Genomic DNA, 20,498 nt, shown 5'->3' with positions numbered 1-20,498 from the left:
AAACCTTTCCTCTCGACTAGGCTTAGGGTCAGGCTCTCTTTTTTCCCCAACTTTAGTCAGCATCACCATCTGAGCTGTCCTGCTGTGTGACTGCTGTGGTCACCTGGTCAACCTGTAGTTTGGCCTGGCATAGCCCTGATAGCCTCCACACAACTTACCACTGCAGATGAAAAGCTGATTCCAAGGGGAGCAGAAAGGGGCCCAGAAGGAGTGGGCACATTGAGGGTACTCAGGGGGGGAGGAGCTACCTACCCAGGGGCTGCAGAACTGCCTGGGTGCAAATCCTGCTTCCATCAATTGCCTGCTCTGTGGTTTTTGGCAAATTACTTAATCTCTTATAGTCTCAGTTCCTGCATCTTTATATTGAAGGATAAAAGAATAATAGTACTTACCACAGATGGTTATTATGATAATTAAATGAGATTACATAGTGTCTGGCATAAATTAAACTCTCAATAAACATTAGCTGCCATTATTATTACACTAGAAGCCCGGTGCACGAATTCATGCACCAGTGGGGTCCCTTGGCCTGGCCTGTGGGATTGGGCTGAAACCGGCTCTCCGACATCCCCTGAGGGGTCCCAGATTGTGAGAGGGCACAGGCCAGGCTGAGGGACCCCACCGGTGCATGATGGGGGGAAGGGGAGAGAGATGTGGGAGGTTGGCCAGCCGGGAAGAGACCACAGAAGGGCTCCAGGGCGTGTCCAGCCCATCTTACTCAGTTCAGATGGGCCAGACCCCAGCAGCAAGCTAACCTACCGGTCAGAGCATCTGCCCCTGGTGGTCAGTGCACATCATAGCAACTGGTCAATGAGTTGGCTATCTGCCCCCTGGTGGTCAGTGCATGTCATAGCGAGCAGTTGAGTGGCCTATGCATATCATTAGCACATTATGCTTTGATTGGTTGAATGGCCGACTGGTTGACTGGACACTTAGCATATGAGGCTTTTATTATATAGGACTATAGGCCCGGTGAGGTCCCTCAGTGCGGGGATTGGGCCAAAACTGGCTCTCCGACATCCCCCAAGGGGTCCTGGATTGCAAGAGGGTGGTTCTCGGGTGACGCATCCCAGAATTAGGCTCCCTCCTCTCTGGTTCCGGGTGCGTCATCCGAGAACTACAGCTGCCAAATCACTGCAGCTCAGCAGCTCCTGCATTGAGCATCTGCTGCCTGGTGGTCATTGCGCATCATAGCTACGGGTCAGATGGTAGGACGGTCACTTAGGCTTTTATATATATAGATGTTCTCAGTCCTGGTTCTTGGGCTCCCAGAGCTGGAGCAAAACTACCTATAGCTCAGAGGAGATAAGTAGAGCCTGGCAGTGGCTCTGGCTCTGATTTGGAGGAGGTATGTGGGTACTGCAAGGGTGACAGAAAGATAGCAAACCTTTAATTTGTATAACTAAACTATTTTCACACTTTAATGACACACATGAGCATCTTCTGTGAATGTACATTTTAGCTTAAGATTTTATGCTGAAAATGGCTACATACAATTCTTGATCAGGACTTTTCATTAATGATCTCTTCAAAATCTTGATTGTGGCTATTAAAGAGAAATGCTTTTTTTTTTTTTCTCAAGTAGGTGGTGGTAAAAAGTTAAGGATAATTTGTTTTTTTCCCCATTAGCCAGAATTTCTATTTCATTCTTAAAATCATTTAAATCCAGTTGAACAATTTAAGTTTTTAGATGGCTATTCTTTTCCTCGGGATATACACAGATGATACTCTAATCCTTTAATCCAAATTATACCACCAACATTATAGAGAAGACAAGCAACAGTAAAAACTGATCAAATCAAAGCTGGTCTTCGAAAAGACTAATAAGGGAGACAGACCTTTGACAATTTAAAACCCAACACACAGAATGAAAAGGTAGAATAACTATAGACAAAATAAATTTTTTTAAAAGAACAAGTGAATCTTTTTTAAAAACTTTTTTAAATGTTAACATTAGAGGTGTTTCCCCGTCCCCCCCCCCCTTTGACCACTTCCACCCTCCCTCCCTTGGCCTTCACCAAACTATTGTCCATGTCCATGAGATATGCATACATGATCTTTTTAAACCATAGAGGCAATTTCCAAGAGACAGTCCAACATAGGACTGTACTTCTTTTTGAGGTATGAGGGTTTGGTCTTTTCCTCTTGTAGGGATACCAGTTTAGTCTCCTGCTTTCTCTTTTTTAAAAAATTAAATTAGTGGGGTGACAATGGTTAATAAGACTATATTAGTTTCAAGTGTACAATATTATAATACATCATCTGTATATTGCACTGTGTGCTCATCACCCAAAGTTTAGTCTTTCTGTCACCATATATTTGACCCCCGCTTCCTCTCTGGGAACCTCTCTATTGGTTTTCAAGTTTTATTGTGAAATGGGCTAAGCCAAGGGCTGCATTTGAAATCCTTCAGGAATGCTGGACAGCAGAACACAGATGAAACTTTGGAGAAATGACCACTCAGAGGGGCCTTCAAAATCCTCCACCTGGGAAAACCTTCTGTAGCAACCATTTACTTGATTATAATACTCTTTGCAGTATTCATGTGATTTGGTTTCATACAGCTTGATTTTGGACCAATCAGATTTAATAAGGTTCAGCTTCTTTATCACATTCAATATTCTGGTGCAGAAGGTAGAGGAAACTGTACTCCATGGTCACATAATTATCTTTGATAAGTAGAATGTATATGTTATTTATTTACTAGAGGCCCAATGCACAAAATCCGTGCATGGGGGGGAGGGTTGTTCCCTCAGCCCAGCCTGTGCCCTCTTGCAATCTGGGGCCCCTCAGGGGGTGTCTGATTGGGCCTAAACTGGCAGTTGGACATCACTCTCACAAACCATGACCCCTTGCTCCTAACTACCCACCTGCTTGCCCCTTACCGCCCACCTGCTCACTTCTTACCACTTGGCTCGCCGCTCCTTACTGCCCACCTGCTCACTCCTTACCACTTGGCTCACCACTCCTTAGCACTGCTGTGGAGGCGGCAGAAGCTCCCACCACTGCCATTGCATTCACCAGCTGTGAGCCCCACTTCCGGCTGAGCAGTGCTCCTGCTGTGGGAACGCACTGACCACCAGGGGCAGCTTCTGTGTTGAGCATCTGCCCCCTGGTAGTCAGTGAGTGTCATAGTGACCCATTGTTCTGGTTGTTCCAATCATTCTGCCATAATGGTCGCTGGGCTTTTATATATATAAATTTGTGCATCCCATTTTCTCGTTCTCCACTCCCATTTCCAACCCTCTCCCTCCATAGGCAGGTATTCTGATGTGCTTATTGTGATTATCTTTGATTCTATATGTTCAGTCAGTTGTACATATTATTTGGTTTGAAAATTGTGTTTCTGTTAAAATTTTAAATGCACTGAACATATGGAACAGTTTCTAAAACTCGTACAGTTTAAGGAAGAATAATAAAATTCCCATCTACCTGCCAACCATGCTAAGAACTAGAACATTAAAGTATTTTAGAACCCTCCTGTTTCCCTTCACATACCTCTTCTCCTGCCCCAGAGGAAACCATTATCCTGACCTTGATGTTCTCTCTCTCTCTTACTCTCTCTCTCTCTTTTTTTTTCTTTTTTTTTTTTGCTTTTCTTGAAAGTTTTGCTTCCTGTGTAAGTATCCCTAAACAATATATGTTTTTGTTTTGAAAACCTGAGTGGCGAGCACACACCCCACTGGTTACTGAAGTCACTCCTGGGTGAAGCTGCCCAGAAGAAGAGGAGCTGAACAGAACCTCTCAGTCACTGTCTGGCTTCTGCTTCCCGAAGAGGTTACAAGAGCCCCTTCTGGGGAAGTCAGTGGGTGAGGTCACACGGGAGTCCAGGGAACTAAACACGTGGCTCCCCTCAGTCAGTGCACCGGTGGGGTTGTTGTGTGGACCAGAATGAATTGTCTGATAACAATATGGGTTGACGGAGTGGGCCCATCTATCTTCTTCTAATCTCCCCATAATCCCCTTTGCCCCCCAAGAGTAGGTGACAGCAGATCACTTCTGTGGGGTGGAATGCCTGTCCGCTCCGGAGCTGGGCTGCTGCTGTGCTTGGAGGGAGGGCTTGCAGGAGCTTTGGCAGCACGTGGTCAAGGTTAGCTAAGTACAGGTACTGTGAGTCAGGCTCACCTGGGCATTCTGTCCTCGGGTTAACAGATGACAGGTGGTGTTGTTTTCTCCTTAGCGAAGAGCAGATACTAAAGGATGAATGTCATGGAGTGGGTGACCTAAGACAAGGGAATATACACTTTATTTTTTCTTTCACCCTTTCTTGTTTATTCCGTATTATCCACATTCCCATCCCTCCCCAAGCCCTGCCATATAGGTATGTCTTTGAATGGGTTTATTCCACAAATATTTATTGAGCATCTACTAAATATTACTATGCACTGTTCTTGGAACTGGGGATACAACAGTGAACAAAACAAAAGGCCCTGCTTTGTGGAGCTTACAGTCTATTGGGGAGAGACAGACACTAATCACAATAAATAAATATGAAATATTTCAGGTGGTGATCGGTGTTTTGCAGAAAAACATAAGACAAAAAAAGTAAGATAAGGGGATAGACAGTGCTGGTGAATGAGACCAATTTAGATATGCTGGTCAGGGAATGCTTCTCTAAGGAGCATTTGAGAATACTGGATGTGGGTGGGCAAGTCATCAGATTATCTGGGTAGAAGAGTGTTCCCGGCAGTGAGAACAAGTACAAAGCCAATGAAGAGGGCGGGTACTTGTCAGTTTGAGTAACAGCAAGTAGGCCAGTGTGGCTGGAGAAGAGTGAGTGATGGGGAGAATGACAGGAAATGAAGTCAGAGAGGGGTTGAGGTCCAGAATGTGTAGAGACTTTTGGGACATGGTGAGGGCTATGGCTTTTATTCTGAGGAGCTGGGAGCCATGGGAGAGTTTTGAGCAGAGGAGGGACATCATCTGGTAGGGATTTTTAAAAAGAATTTCAGATAAGAATTAGTAATAGGTATTACAACACTAGGCAAAGAAAAAAACAGACAACTACTAAGAAAACAAAGAGGTATAAAACAAAGGATATATAATCAGAGTATACTCTGTGGTTTAGATATGAACAATATTTACAATGTCATACTTATGCAAACAGTGATCATTGGTTGAACAAAAATTGTATAAAATCTTTAAAGAAACAGGAGATGCAACCACAAAGATGAGCAAGCAACAAGAGATTATTAGGGTTGAATTAGAAAGTGAAATATATGGAGCTTATACAAATGAAAAATGCAACTGTTGAAACAAAAAACTCAGTGGACAGATGAAACAACAGATCAGACACAGCTGAAGAGTTAATTGGTAAAAATCTGGAGAAATTGCCCAGAATGAAGTGCAGGAAGACAAGGAGACAGAAAACATAAAAAAGATGTTGAGATATGGAAGATATAATGAAGAGGTAAAAAATATGACTAACTGGATTCTGAGAAAGAAAATATATAAATAATGGGAGAGGGCAACATTTGAAGAAATAATGGCTGAGAATTTTCTAGAAATTATGGGGAAAAAATCTAGAGGCATAAAGCAAGTGCATTTCTAAAGTAGAATAAATGAAAAAGAAATACATGCCTAAACATTTTAGAATGACACTGAAGAGCCCCCTGTACATCTCCCTCTGAGAGAGAGAGAGAGATCTTAAAGGTAGCCAGAATATAAGAAAACAAAAACACCTACAAAAACAGCAATTAGACTGGTAGCAGACTTCTAAATACCTATAGCACTGTCATTTAAGATGAGGATAAAATTACATTTGCATATAACAAAGACTGGGACAATTTAACACCAAGAGACCTGTACTAAAAGAGCATCTAAACACTGTATTCATAATGAAAGAAAATGATCCCAGAATGATGGTCTGAGATGCAAGAATGTATGCATGAAAATCCAAACACTATGCATATAAAATTATACTAATGATAATGTAGAATTTATGAGGTTAGAAAAAAGGAACAAACTCAACACAATAGGATGTGGTCAAGAAAGAAATGCCTACAGTTGAAGGTTCCTGTGTTCTTGAAGATGGAGGTTAAAATACTGTTTAACTTTAGACCTTATAAATTAAACATGCGTGGTAAAATGTCAAGGATAACCACAAAAAGAATAGAAAAAATGTAAATTCCAAACAGTAGGGAGGAAAATATTGCATAAGAAAGCAAACACTACAAATCTTAAAGCTGAAAAAGCAAGCGAAAGAAAGAAAGAAAGAAAGAAAGAAAGAAAGAAAGAAAGAAAGAAAATGAAGCATAGAAAAGATGTTGGTAGGAAATAGAAATAAAAAAGTATAATGGTAGAAACAAGCCCAAATATATCACAATAAATGTAAACAGATTAAACTTGCCCGTTAAAAAACAGAGATCACCAGATTACCTTAAAAAAAAAAAAAAAAAAAAAAGGTCCAGCTATATGCCATTCCCAAGAGGTATAATTGAAGCATAAGAGCATGAAAATGTTGTAAAGTAAAAGGTTGGAAAATTATATGCCACATAAATCCTAACAAGAAGAAAAGCTTGTGTTGTTATATTAATATAAGGTAAAATAGACTTCAAGGAAAAATGCATTATCAAGAATAGAGAGGGTCATTACATATTTATCAGGAATATATAACAATTCTTATTTTGAATAGTCCTAATAAAATATTCTCAAAATATATAAAATTTTAAAAAAGAACTACAAGAGAAATAGATAAATCCACCATCATAGTTGAATATTAATACACCTCTTACAATAACTGCTATATAATGACACCAAAAAATCAGTATAGATATAGAAAATTTGAACAATACAACTAACAAGCTTGATAATAGACATATGTAGAACTCTGTAAACAATTAGAGAACATACATTCTTATAAAGCACACAGGAAACATTAAAAAATATTGATCACGTACTAAGCCATAATCAAGTCTCAATAAAATTCAGAACTGTTATCACAGACAACATCCTCTGACCATAATGCAATTAAGATAGATTTCAATAACAAAGAGATAAAATTAAAAATCACCAAACATTGAGAAATTTAAAAACACACTTCTATATAACTCACAGGTCAAAGAAGTAACCATGATGAAAATGTTAAAGTACTCGGAACAGAACAATAATGAAATAGGACATGTCTGAACTTATAAAAAGCAGTATTTAGAGGGCAATTTATATCCTTAAATGCACAAATCAAAAAACAAGGAAGGCTGAAGATTAATGAGCTCAGTATTCAATATAAGAAATTAGAAAAAGAACAACAGAATAAATCCAAAAAATGTGGAAGGAAGGAGATCAAAAAAGATAAGAGCGGAAATTAAAGAAATAGAAAACAAAGACATAATAGAGAGAAGCAACAAAGCCAAAAGTTGGTTCTTTGAAAAGACTAATAAAATAGATAAACCTCTGGAGAGATTGATCATGAAAAAAAGTGAGAAGGCACAAATAACCAATAACAGCAATGAAAAAGGAGACATAACTACAGATTATGTACAGCAGAGAATCAAAAATAAGGGAAGTTGATGCCAATAAATTTGAGAATGCAGGCAAAATAGATCAATTCCTAGAAAACTTTAACGTACCAAAACTGACTCAAGAAGAAAAAGAAATCCTGAATAGTCCTCTATTAAAGGAATTGAAGCAGCAGTTAAAACTCTTTCTACCAAAAGTAAATGAACGAATGAATAAATAAATAAACAAACAAATAGCAGAAGGCAGAATTTTCTAGTTGATATGTAGATTACAGGTAAGTAAAGAGATACTGATTCCCTCAGCCCTAATGGTGTCCATGTAGAACCTAAGGCAGTGGAAACCCTAGGCAGGCTGCCTCTCTCTATGGGCAGCCTCCTGTGGAGATCCTTAGAGGGTGACCCTTAGTGAAATGTGGTCTGACAAATCCCTCTCCCGTACCTGCAGGAGGTGAGCACGAATGAGTAACATCCAGCACTCAGTTACTGCTCTGTGATTAAGTGTGTTAAGCAGAGCCGAGCTCAATCACATGGACAGCCTCTTCAGTAGACAGTTTCTGTAGTCTTCTGCTCACTGAGGACAAGGGATCTGTGGAGCTGCTGGAGGAGTCTGTGTTCCAGTTGCCAAGAAACACCATACACAGCCAAGTTGTGACTAGTTGGGGTGGGGTTGGGTGCAGGAAGGCCAAGCAGGGGCTTCTAGAGAGTGTAGCTCCTGGTAGAAGCCCTGAAACTCTGTCTTCATGAATATCAGATACTTTTATTCATTTGAAGCTGATGAGCCCTTTTAATGGTGTCCAAGCTAGCTGCAGGGCTAACAATGATGGATGTTCTGCAAATAAGAGCTTCATCATTATTTTGAAATAATTTATATGAAAGAGTTCAATTGTTTTGAAATCTAATCACATTATCGCAAGAAATTTTAACAATATATTCTTCAATAAAACAGAAAGAAAAGCTGTCAGATACCATTTCAGTTGTTGAACATTTTTGAAGACTTTAAAAATTGGTTTTAAATACTTTATCAGCTACTTGTACATAAATTTTTCTTGATCGTGACTACTGAAAATTTGAAAGAACACATCATTAAAAAGTCTTGGTCAGAATTTGGGTGTATCCATTTCAAGCATAAACCTAATATAAAAATAAACATGTTATTCAAGCAGTTTTCAAATTTTTCATTTAAAAATCTGAAAAGACTCCCAGTCAAGGCACATACCTGGGTTGTGTGTTTAATCCCGTGTGGGGGGCGACCGATCAATGTTTCTCTAAAACATCAATTTTTTTCCTCTCTCTCCCTTTCCTTTCTCTAAACATGTCCTTAGGTGAGATTAAAAAATAAATAAATAATGAAAACAAGAACTTAAAAAAAGTTGGCAGAGAACTCAGGGTCCACATACAGGGTGGAGCAAAAGTAGGTTTAGAATTTTAAGTACGTAAAAGTTTATTTGTGTATTATTACATTATTTTCCATATGAACAACTGTGAGCTGCTCTTGCCACACCCTGTAATAAAGGGAATACAGAATTCACAAGTAAAGGGCAACAAGAAAAATAACAACAACAACCACACATGCACAACCCAGAACAACAACAAACTTTGAGGGTGGAAGAGTCTGATACCAGAGTTGTTAGAGTATCTAAAATGACCAGTTTTTTTTACAAAAAAAACCCCCAACAACTGTGAGACATGCAAAGAAACAGTAAATTATGTTACATATATGGGGAAAATAGCAGCCAAAAGAACATGTCCCCAAGGGGGCTAATATTTGGGACTTAATAGACAAAGACTTTAAATTAACTATTATAAACATTTTCAAAGAACTAAAGGAACCCATATCTATAGAATTAAAGGAAAGTATGAGAACACTGTTTTATAAAATAGAGAATGTCAATAGAGATAAAAATCATAAAGAATCAAATAGAAAATCTGGAGTGAAAAGTATTACAAATGGAATGAAAAATACATTTTGAGGGGTTCAACAACAGATATGAGCTGGCAGAAGAGAAGGGTGAAGTTGATGATAGGTAAATAGAGATTATCCATTATGAAAAGCAGAAAGAAAAAAGAATGAAGAGAAAGAAACAGCCTCACAGACCTGTGAGACTACATCAGTGTACTAACATAAGTATAACAGAAATCTCAGAAGGACAAGAGGAAGACAAAGGGGCCAAAACATCACAAATTTGATGTAAAATATTAATCTATACATTCAACAACCTCAAGTAGAATAAACTCAAAGAGATCCATACCTAGATACGTAGTGAAGCTGGTCAAAATCAAAGACAAAAAGAAAATCTCAAATGCAGCAACAGGAAAATGACTTATTGTGCATAAGGGATTCTCAATAACATTAGTAGCTGATTTCTCATCAGAAACCAGAGGACAGAAGACTATGTCGCAGCATCTTCAAAATGTTGAAAGAAAAAGACTGTCAAAAGAGAATTCCACATCTAACTAAACTGTCCTTCAAAGATGAAAGAGAAGTTAAGATAAAACTGAAAGAATTCGGGGAGAACCAAGATGGCGGCATAGGTTAACGCCGGAGTTTGCTGCTTTGAACAACTACTTCAAAAGTGAAACCAAAAAACGGAAGGGACATCACCCAGAACCACAGGAACGCTGGCTGAGTGGAAGTCCTACAACTAGGAGGAAAGAGAAACGCATACGGACACTCAGAGGAGGCGCAGTGCTGAAGTCAAATTCTGAGGTGCGGAGTGCGCGGAGCGGGCTGGCGGCGGAGGGCGCGGTTGGCGTTTTCAATCGGGAGGGAGTCGCAGACTCTGAGCTCCAGATCCGGGCGAGTCTTTAGGGACCCAGACTCAAACGGGAGAAGCGGGACTGTCTGGCTTTGGTCAGAGCGAGTGCAGCTTTCTCTCTGAGCTTTGCAGCGGGTGCTGGGACTCAGAGAGGCAGAGCCCCTGGGGACAGGACTGAGAGCCGCCATAACTGCTCTCTCCGGCCCACCCTGTTGATCCTGTTCTACCCGCCCCGCCCAAGCCCTGCACAGAGGCATTTGCCGGATAGCCTCAGGCAAAGGCTAGATTAGCACCTCCCTAGAGGACAGAAGTTCTCTCACTACTGACACAGCTGATTCTCATAGCCACTTGGCCTAGAGGTCAAACCCTCCCTGGAATTAGCTACAACAATCAAGATTTAACTATAAGACTGCAAACAAAGACCACTAGGAGGTGCACCAAGGAAGCATAACAAAATGCGGAGACAAAGAAACAGGACAAAATTGTCAATGGAAGATATAGAGTTCAGAACCACACTTTTAAGGTCTCTTAAGAACTGTCTAGAAGCCGCCGATAAAAGTAGTGAGATCCTCAAGAAATCTAATGAGACCCTCGATCTTATATTGGGGAACCAACTAGAAATTAAGCATACACGGACTGAAATAACGAATATTATACAGACTCCCGACAGCAGACCAGAGGAGCGCAAGAATCAAGTCAATGATTTGAAATGCGAGGAAGCAAAAAACACCCAACCGGAAAAGCAAAATGAAAAAAGAATCCAAAAATGCGAGGATAGTGTAAGGAGCCTCTGGGACAGCTTCAAGCGTACCAACATCAGAATTATAGGGGTGCCAGAAGATGAGAGAGACCAAGATATTGAAAACCTATTTGAAGAAATAATGACAGAAAACTTCCCCCACCTGGTGAAAGAAATGGACTTACAGGTCCAAGAAGCGCGGAGAACCCCCAACAAAAGGAATCCAAAGAGGACCACACCAAGACACATCATAATTAAAATGCCAAGAGCAAAAGATAAAGAGAGAATCTTAAAAACAGCAAGAGAAAGAAACTCAGTTACCTACAAGGGAATACCCATACGACTGTCAGCTGATTTCTCAACAGAAACTTTGCAGGCCAGAAGGGAGTGGCAAGAAATATTCAAAGTGATGAATACCAAGAACCTACAACCAAGATTACTTTATCCAGCAAAGCTATCATTCAGAATTGAAGGTCAGATAAAGAGCTTCACAGATAAGGAAAAGCTAAAGGAGTTCATCACCACCAAACCAGGATTATATGAAATGCTGAAAGGTATCCTTTAAGAAGAGGAAGAGGAAGAAAAAGGTAAAGATACAAATTATGAACAACAAATATGCGTCTATCAACAAGTGAATCTAAGAATCAAGTGAATAAATAATCTGATGAACAGAATGAACTGTTGATTATAATAGAATCAGGGACATAGAAAGGGAATGGACTGACTATTCCTGTGGGGGAAAGGGGTGTGGGAGATGCGGGAAGAGACTGGACAAAAATCGTGCACCTATGGATGAGGACAGTGGGTGGGGAGTGAGGGCGGAGGGTGGGGCGGGAACTGGGAGGAGGGGAGTTATGGGGGGAAAAAAAGAGCAACAAATGTAATAATCTGAACAATAAAGATTTAATTAAAAAAAAAAAAACTGAAAGAATTCGTTGCTAGCTTCAGGCTGAAATTAGAGGACACTAGATGGTAACTTGAAGGTACCTACATGGGTATGGAAAAAATAATTTTTGTAACACTTTATTTTCCTATCTGTTATAAAAGATTGCATAAAGCAATAATAATAAAATTTGGTGATGGGCTTATTCTATATAATTAAAAGGCTAATATGCAAATCGGCTGAATGGAGGAATGACCGGTCGATATGAAGTGCACTGACCACCAGACGGCAGATGATCAATGCAGGAGCTTCTCCCTGGTGGTCAGTGCATTCCCACAGGGGAAGCACTGCTCAGCCAGAAGCCAGGCTCATAGCTGATGAGCACAGTGGTGGTGGCGGGAGCCTCTCCTGCCTCGACGGCAGCACAAAGGAGCAGTGAGCACAGCGGTAAGGAACAGTGAGCAGGTGGGTGGTAAGGGGCAAGGGGTCCTGGACTGCAAGAGGGATGTCCAACTGCCAGCTTAGGCCCGCTCCCCTGGAGAGCAGGCCTAAACCATCAGTCAGACATTCCCCAGGGGCTCTGGACTACAAGAGGACCGGGCTGAGGGACCCTCCCCAAGTGCATGGATTTTGTGCACCAGGCCTCTAGTAATGTATAAAGAAGTAATTTGCATGATAATACTACAAAGGAGGGGAGACAGGTATACTGGAGCAAAGGTTTTTACACACTATTGAAAGTAAGTTAGAATTAATCCAAAGTGGAATGTTTCAAATTAAGATGTTAATTGTAATCCCTAGAGTAACCACTAAGAAATTAACTCAAAAAATATATACTTGATAAGGAAATTAAAAAGTTAAAGTAGAAAATATCTACTTACCACAAAAGAAGAGAGGAATTAAAGAACAACGGAACCGAAGACATAAGATGTACGCAAAGCAAATATCAATCCTTCACAAACTCATCCAAAAAACAGAAAACACTTCCCAATTCATTTTATGCAGGCAGTATTACACTAACACCAAAACCAAAGACATCACAAGAAAACTACAGACCAATATCCCTTATGAATATACAGTAGATGTAAAAATCCTCAGGAAAATACTAACAAACCAAGTCCAGCACCATAGAAAAAGTATTTTATAACATGATGAATTAGGATCTATTTCAGAAATGCAAGGTTAGCTTATCATCTGAAAAGTAATCAATATAATACACCATATTAATAGAATAAAGCATAAACTCCACACGATCATCTCAATAGATGCAGAAAAGGCATTTGACAAAGCCCATTCATGGCAAAAGCACTCAGAGAACTAGGAGTAGAAGGGAACTTCTTCAACTTGGTAAAAGGTAAAACCCACAGCTAACATCATACTTAATAGAGAAAGAATCAATACTTTACCCCTAAGATCAGGAACAAGATAAGGATACTTGCTGTCATTACTTCCAGTCAGCACTGTACTAGAAAGTCTAGCCAGGGCTATTAATCAAGAAAAAAAAAAGCAAAAAAGCACCCACATTCTGGCCAGGTAGCAGGTTCAATCCCCAGTCAGGGCACATGCAAGAATCAACCAATGAATGCATAAATAAGTAGAACAACAAATCAATCTCTCTCTCTCTCTCTCTCTCTCTCTCTCTCTCTCTCTCTCTCTCTCCTCCCCCTCTGTCCCTCCCTCTTTCCCTCTCTCTCTCTCTCTCTCTCTCCCTCTGTCCCTCCCTCTTTCCCTCTCTCTCTTTCTCTCTCCCCCTTCCTCACTCTCTAAAATCAATAAATAGCCCTAGCCGGTTTGGCTCAGTGGATAGAGCGGTGGCCTGGGGATTGAAGGGTCCCAGGTTCGATTCTGGTCAAGAGCACACACCTTGGTTAGGGGCTTGATCCTCAGGAGGGGGCATGCAGGAGGCAGCCAATCAATGATTCTCATCATTGATGTTTCTCTCTCTCCCTCTCCCTTCCTCTCTGAAATCAATAAAAATATATTACAAAAATAAAATCAATCAATAAAATTTTTTTTAAGCATCCAGATTGGAAAGAAAATGTAAAACTATATTTGTAGATCACATGATCTAATATACAGTAAATCCTCAGGAATCTACTAAAAAACTATTTGAACTAATAAACAAGTTCAGCAATGTGGCAGAATAGAAGATCAATAAATAAAAATCAATTGTATCTCTACACATTAGCAATGAATAATCAGCAAGTGAAATTAAGAAAATAATCCCATTTATAATAGCAGCAAAAATAAAATACTTAGGCATAAATTTAACAAAAGTGAAAAACTTATATACTGAAAACACTTCCAAAAGAAATTAAAGACAATCTAAATGGAAAGACTTCTCATATTCACAAACAGGAAGACACAATATTGTTAAATGGCAATAATTCCTAATTGATATATAGATTCAACACAATCCCTATAAAAATTCTAGCTGATTTTCTGCAAAAACATGGCAAACTGATCCTAAAATCTATATAGAAATGCAAGGGACTTAGAAGAGCCAAAACAATCTTGAAAAAGAACAAAGGTTGAAGATTCCAATGCCTGTTTTCAAAACTTACTATATGCAACTATAGTAATCAACACAGTGTAGTCTGGCATAATGACAGACATAGATCAATAGATTAGAATTCAGAGTCCAGAAATGAACCTTTAAATTTATTATTTATGGTCAATTGATTTTTCACAAGGTTGCCAAGACAATTCAAGGGGACGGACAGAATACTCTTTTCAACAAAAAGTACTGGGACAACTAGATATTCACATGCAGAAGAATAAAATTTGGACCCCTACCTCACCACACACAAAAATTAACTCAAAATGGGTCATCAACCTAAATGCAAGAGCTAAAAATCATATAACTCCTGGAAGAAAGCACAGGAATAAATCTTTGTGACCTTGGGTTATTGACTGGTTCCTTAGATATGACATGAAAAAGTCAAGTGACAAAAGAAAAATAGGTATGGCCTGGCCAGAGTGGCTCAGTTGGTTGAGCATAGTCCTGTGCACCAAAAGGTTGCCGGTTCAATTCCTGGTCAGGGCGTTGTGGGTTTGATCCCCAGTTGGGGAGCATAGGGAAGGCAACTGATTGATGTTTCTAACATCGAGGTTTCACTCTTTCCCTTCCTCTCTCTAATTTCCTCGGGTAAGGATTAAAAAAGAAAGAAAAAATATATATAAATTGACTTCAAAATTTAAAACTTTTATGCATCAAAGAACTCCATCAAGAAGGTGAAAAGTCAACCCAGAGAAAGAGAAAAGATTTGCATTTTATATATCTGATAAGGGACTTGTCTCTAAAATACATAAAGAATTCTTACAACCTGTCCGGCTGGAATGGCTCAGTGGTTGAGCACCGACCTATGAACCAGGAGGTCACGGTTCAATTCCCGGTCAGGGCACATGCCCAGGGTTGTGGGCTCTATCCCCAGTGGGGGGCATGTAGGAGGAAGATGATCAGTGGTTCTCTCTAATCATTGACGTTTCTATCTCTCTTTCCCTTCCTCTCTGAAATCAATAAAAACATATTTTTTAAAAAAGAATTCTTACAACTCAACAATAAGACCATCCCTTCCACTCTCTCTAAAAATCAATGGAAAAAAATATCGTCAGGTGAGGGTTTTTTTTTGTTTTTTTTTTTTTTAATATATCCCATTGATTTTCCACAGAGAGGAAGGGAGAGGGACAGAGAGTCAGAAACATCGATGTGAGAGAAACAATGACCAGCTGCCTCCTGCACACCTCCCATTGGGGATGTGCCCGCAACCAAGGAACATGCCCTCGACTGGAATCGAACCTGGGACCCTTCAGTCCACAGGCCAACGCTCTATCCACTGAGCCAAACCGGTTTGGCATCAGGTGAGGATTTAAAAAGTAGTTTAAGGAGGAGGAAAAGAAAGTGTCTGGGAAGGGCAGTTAGAGTGAGGACACCTACCCCCATCTCCTGACCTCCTGGTAAGAGGGCTATGCAGGAGCTGCTGGAGGAGCAAAGAGCTCAGGGGAAAGCTAGATTTCTATTCAAGCAGTGGTTCTCAGTGGCGGGGGTCTGGACAATCAAGGGGTGTTTGGGGGCATTTTTTATTGTCACGATAGTTGGAGATCACTGGTGACATTTAGTGGGCATGGACCAGGGATGCTCAGCTGCACAAAATAGCTCCACACAGCAAAGAATTGAACCACATTCCATACAACTTTAGAATGTCCCACCAGACAACCATGTAGGTAAAAAGCCTGGTTATTCATTCATTTACTTAGTCATTCAACATTTACTAAGGGAGCCTACTATGTGCCAGGTAATAGGGATGCATCAGGGTGCGCGCGCACACACACACACACACACACACACACACACACACACACACACACACACATCTGCCCTTCTATTTTTTTTAATATATTTTATTGATTTTTTACAGAGAGGAAGGGAGAGAGATAGAGAGTTAGAAATATCAATGAGAGAGAAACATCGATCAGCTGCCCCCTGCACACCCCCTACTGGGGATGTGCCCGCAGCCAAGGTACATGCCCTTGACCAGAATCGAACCTGGGACCTTTCAGTCCGCAGGCCGACACTCTATCCACTGAGCCAAACCGGTCAGGCAATGTCTGCCCTTCTAGACCTTACAATTGAGTGGGAGAGTCAGACATAAAAAAAAATGTGAATTTTATATTCTGTAAGAGGGTGAGGAACACTATGAGAAAAATAGATCAGGTGTGTGCTAGTGGAGAGCTGCAATTTTAAAAAGGATGGTCAGGCCCGGCCGATGTGACTCAGGGGTTCAGTGTCGACCCATGAATGAAGACGTCTCGGTTCGATTCCCTGTCAGAGCACATGCCCGGGTTGCAGGCTTGATCCCCAGTATCGGGTATACAGGTGTCAGCCGATCGATGGTTTTCTCTCATTGATATTTCTATCTCTCTCTCCCTAAAATCAATAAAAAGCATATTTTTAAAAAAATAAAAGATAAAATAAAAAGGATGGTCAGGGTAGGCCTCATTGAGAAAGTGACATCTGAATAGAGACCTGAAGGAAGTGAGGGCATGAGTCGTGTGCAAGAAAAGCATTCTAGGTACAGGTGATGGCCCAGTACAAACCCCTGAGGTGGAAGTGAGCCTAATATGTTCAAGTAGCATAAAGAAGGCAAGGATGGGTGGCATAGAGAGAGCAAGTGGGGAGAGTGGTAGGATATAAGCCCAGAGAGGTTATGAAGGCCACATCATAGATTCTAATATACTAGCATACTGACTGTTCCAGAAATTCTACAACTACATAAATTGAGGGAAGACTGCACTATGTTTTGTTTAGAACTTTATGAAGAATTGCTCATCATCTAGGAAAACTGCATCATCCTACCTGCGGTTTCTGAGTCATCAATCAACACACATGTATGTAGCTGTCACATTCCCAGGCTTAAGTATCATTATATGCAAGACCATTTCATTATGACTTCTAATAGAATTACATCCCAGGCTTTACTTATTAAAATACATACTGTTTTATTATAAATTGCTCTTCCTTTACTTCTCATTTATATTACATTTAGAACATTATATTGGTTTGGGGGGATTATGTGTGTAGACAGATTCCATTATCTGTGCACTTCATTTCAGAATAGTGAAGAGGCATTTCAAAATATACACTGTAAAAATGGAGTGTTGGGTCCAACAGGTATGAGAACCTCTAAGGAATGGAAAGAAAACTAAGACTCTTCAGAAGCCAGGGTGAGAATGGAGGGGATTTTGCTGATAATTGAAGGTGAGTTCCAGAAGGCCTGGTCAAAGGATTTCAGGGAGGGGGCAGAAGGACTGTATGGGGATGTAACTAGGAGACCCTTGGTCTTCTTGTGTTGACTAACATAAAGGGCCTGATCCACTTTTTTCATTTAAATTGCTCCTCACCCTAGGGGGTCTCTACCTGATTAACACAGGAGGCTGGGGAACAAAGAGGATCTCTCTTCAATGAAGCCAGAAGCAGCCCAAGTCCAGGCTCCTTTTTTTCCCACACAGAACAGTCTAGAGCCCTTGGCTAAGTTCACAGTTGCTCTTAGGCCAACCTCATTGCTATAAACAATGCACCTTTAAGCTATTTAAGAATGGAAAAGAGACAGGTAGAAAGAGGAAACACAATAACATAGAAAGAGAACCAATGAGGGTAGGCTCAGAGACAGACAGGGAGTAAACAAAGCCAAAGACCAAAAGAGAGAATATTCTTTTCAATCACAACCGTCATTTATTGAATATTTTCTAGGGGCTGGGTATTGGGCAAAGGGATGCACAAGTATTGTCTCAGGTGGAGATGATTAGACTTCCATTTGACAGATGAGGAAAACTGAGGCCCACATCCATGAAGTAGATGGCTCAAGGTCTCATGGCTAGTTTTAACAGGATTCAGCCTTCTAGGTCTAGGTTGCTTAGTATGTCTCAGAGAGGGAGAGAAACAGAAAGATAGAGACAGACAGAAAGATGGAGACAGAGACAGACTGCGAGAGGGAAAGGCGGGGCAGAAAGAGAGGAGACTTACAGACACGGACGCAGACGATCATGTGAGCTGCAGACCTGCACAGAACGGCTTTCCAAGAGATTTGGGGGGAGGGGGCGGGAAGGTGGGCACGGGCAGTGGGCTACGCAGGGTACTCACCTAGTCGCAGTCTGGGGTCGCAGGGGCCCTCGCCCTCCCTTTGCTACCTGCGGGATCCTCCGCAACCCGCTGACCTAGGGTTGAGAGGCCGCCCAGGTAAAAGCTCACCCAGGCCCCACCCCTCACGCGCTCCCGCCCGGCCTCTTTCCCCCACGCCCCCCTCCCACCCCGGTCGTTACAGCCTCTCACCGGACAACCTCCGCCGTACAAGCCACGTGTGAGCAGATTCCAAGATCTCAGGAACCGAGAGCTGGATCTCGAGAATACCCAGGAGGTATCCCTCCCGCAGGCTGAAGCGCGAGCAGGATCGCTAGCTGCACCGCTTACAGCCTCGGGCTCCCATTGGAGGAGTGCCCTCCTGTCGGCCCTGGGATTGGCTGGAGATGGAAACACTTTTTTTTACCCCCTTCCCCCCCCCCCCCCAGGCCCGGATCCAGGAGGAAGAAAACCCCGCCCCTTCGGGGTCTTTGATTGGCTGATTAGCCAAGCCCACCCTTTAAGAGGATGAAGATGAGGACTCATCATCCTCTTTTAGCGGGTCTATTAGACTAGCTGGAAACACTCAGACTCTAAGCCCAAAGTGGGGCCTGGCGCGAGTCACCCAATGATCAGATTTCCTGACTTCCTTTTAAAAAATATATTTTTATTGATTACAGAGAGGGAGAGAGAGATAGAAACAGCAATGATGAGAGAATCATTGATCGGCTGCTCCTGCACGCCCCCTACTGGGGACCGAGCCGCAATCCCAGGCATGTGCCCTTGACTGGAATCGAACTTGGGGCCCTTCAGTCCGCAGGCTGACGCTCTATCCACTGAGCCAAGCCAGCTAGGGCTGGCTTCTTCTTTTTTTTTTATTTAATACATATTTTATTGATTTCAGAGAGGAAGGGAGAGGGAGATAGAAACATCAATGATGAGAGAGAATCATTGATCAGCTGCTTCCTGCACGCCCCCTACTGGGAATCTAACTGTGACCTCCTGGTTCATAGGTCGATGCTGAATCACTGAGCCACACCAGCCTGGCGATCCTGTCTTCTTGACATCTTACTCTGTAAGTCCTTTTGTATAAACCACTGCCCGGTTAAGAGACACGACACTGGCCGGAATTTCCTATAGCTCTACCCTCACTGCAGGGATTTCTGAGCTAGGTTTCTATCGCTCAAAATGAGTGTAGCTCCTAATTTCATCCATGGAGGAGGAAGGGGTTATGAGGGTGTGGCTAGTTACCCACTAGCCCCTGCTACTTACTGAGACATTGGTCAAGTGATAACCTCACTAGGAGCCTCAGTTCATCTGTGAAATGGGAAGACAGTTTAAAAATCTCGCCTGAAAGGTGAGGGCAGGGGGGGCGGGGCGGGGGCGGAGCAGGTAAGAGATCAACCAAAGGACGTGTATGCATGTATATGAGTATCTCCAATGGACACAGACAGTAGGAGGGTGAGACCATGTGCTGGGGGTGGGAGTGGCCGGGAGAGGTCAAGGGAGGAAAAGGAGACATATGTAATACTTAAATAATAAAGAATTTAAATTTAAAAAAAATCTCACCCGAACCTTGTATGCATATATGCATGGCCCATGGACAAAGAAAATGGGGCGTTGAGGGCCTGGGGCGGGGGGTGGGAGCTTGTTGGAGGATGTCAATTGGGGCAAAAAGGGGACATATGTAATACTTTCAACAATAAAGAATTATTTTTAAAATAAATAAATAAAAATCTCACCTGATACTATCATTGTGAGGATTAAATGAAAGAATATAAAGTAATTGCCCAGAACATTAATAGTTAAGGTCTCCTGTCCCAATTCTTGCTTTTCCCATTATTTCAGACTGAGGGAACTATGGCCCAGAGAGGCAAACTGATTGGCATGATGGTACACAGCAGTAAGACCCAAAATAAAACCCAGGCTTCTGCCCTCCAAACGATAGCTGTTTAAGAAGGAAGGAGAGACAGGAAGGTTCTTAATTTCAGTTCACAGACCTCCAATTGAGTCTGGGGACAGGGTTTGGAGTGGCCCATGAATTTGTATG

At 41.5% G+C, this 20,498-nt stretch overlaps 1 long non-coding RNA gene across 1 annotated transcript; it reads right to left on the bottom strand.

The window, feature by feature from the left end:
• Positions 1–3,823: 3,823 nt before the first annotated feature.
• Positions 3,824–18,759, bottom strand: LOC118653259. Its single transcript, XR_004966828.1, has 3 exons — positions 18,662–18,759; positions 18,473–18,546; positions 3,824–4,223 (listed from the first exon to the last, which is right to left on the bottom strand). It is a non-coding gene; the product is annotated as an uncharacterized LOC118653259 (long non-coding RNA).
• Positions 18,760–20,498: the final 1,739 nt, after the last annotated feature.

The sequence above is a fragment of the Myotis myotis genome, unplaced genomic scaffold (assembly GCF_014108235.1).
Source record: "Myotis myotis isolate mMyoMyo1 unplaced genomic scaffold, mMyoMyo1.p scaffold_m19_p_4, whole genome shotgun sequence".
Classification (NCBI taxonomy): Eukaryota; Metazoa; Chordata; class Mammalia; order Chiroptera; family Vespertilionidae; genus Myotis; species Myotis myotis.
Note: the sequence above shows the minus strand (reverse complement) of the source record. Positions and strands in the feature narration are given on the sequence as shown.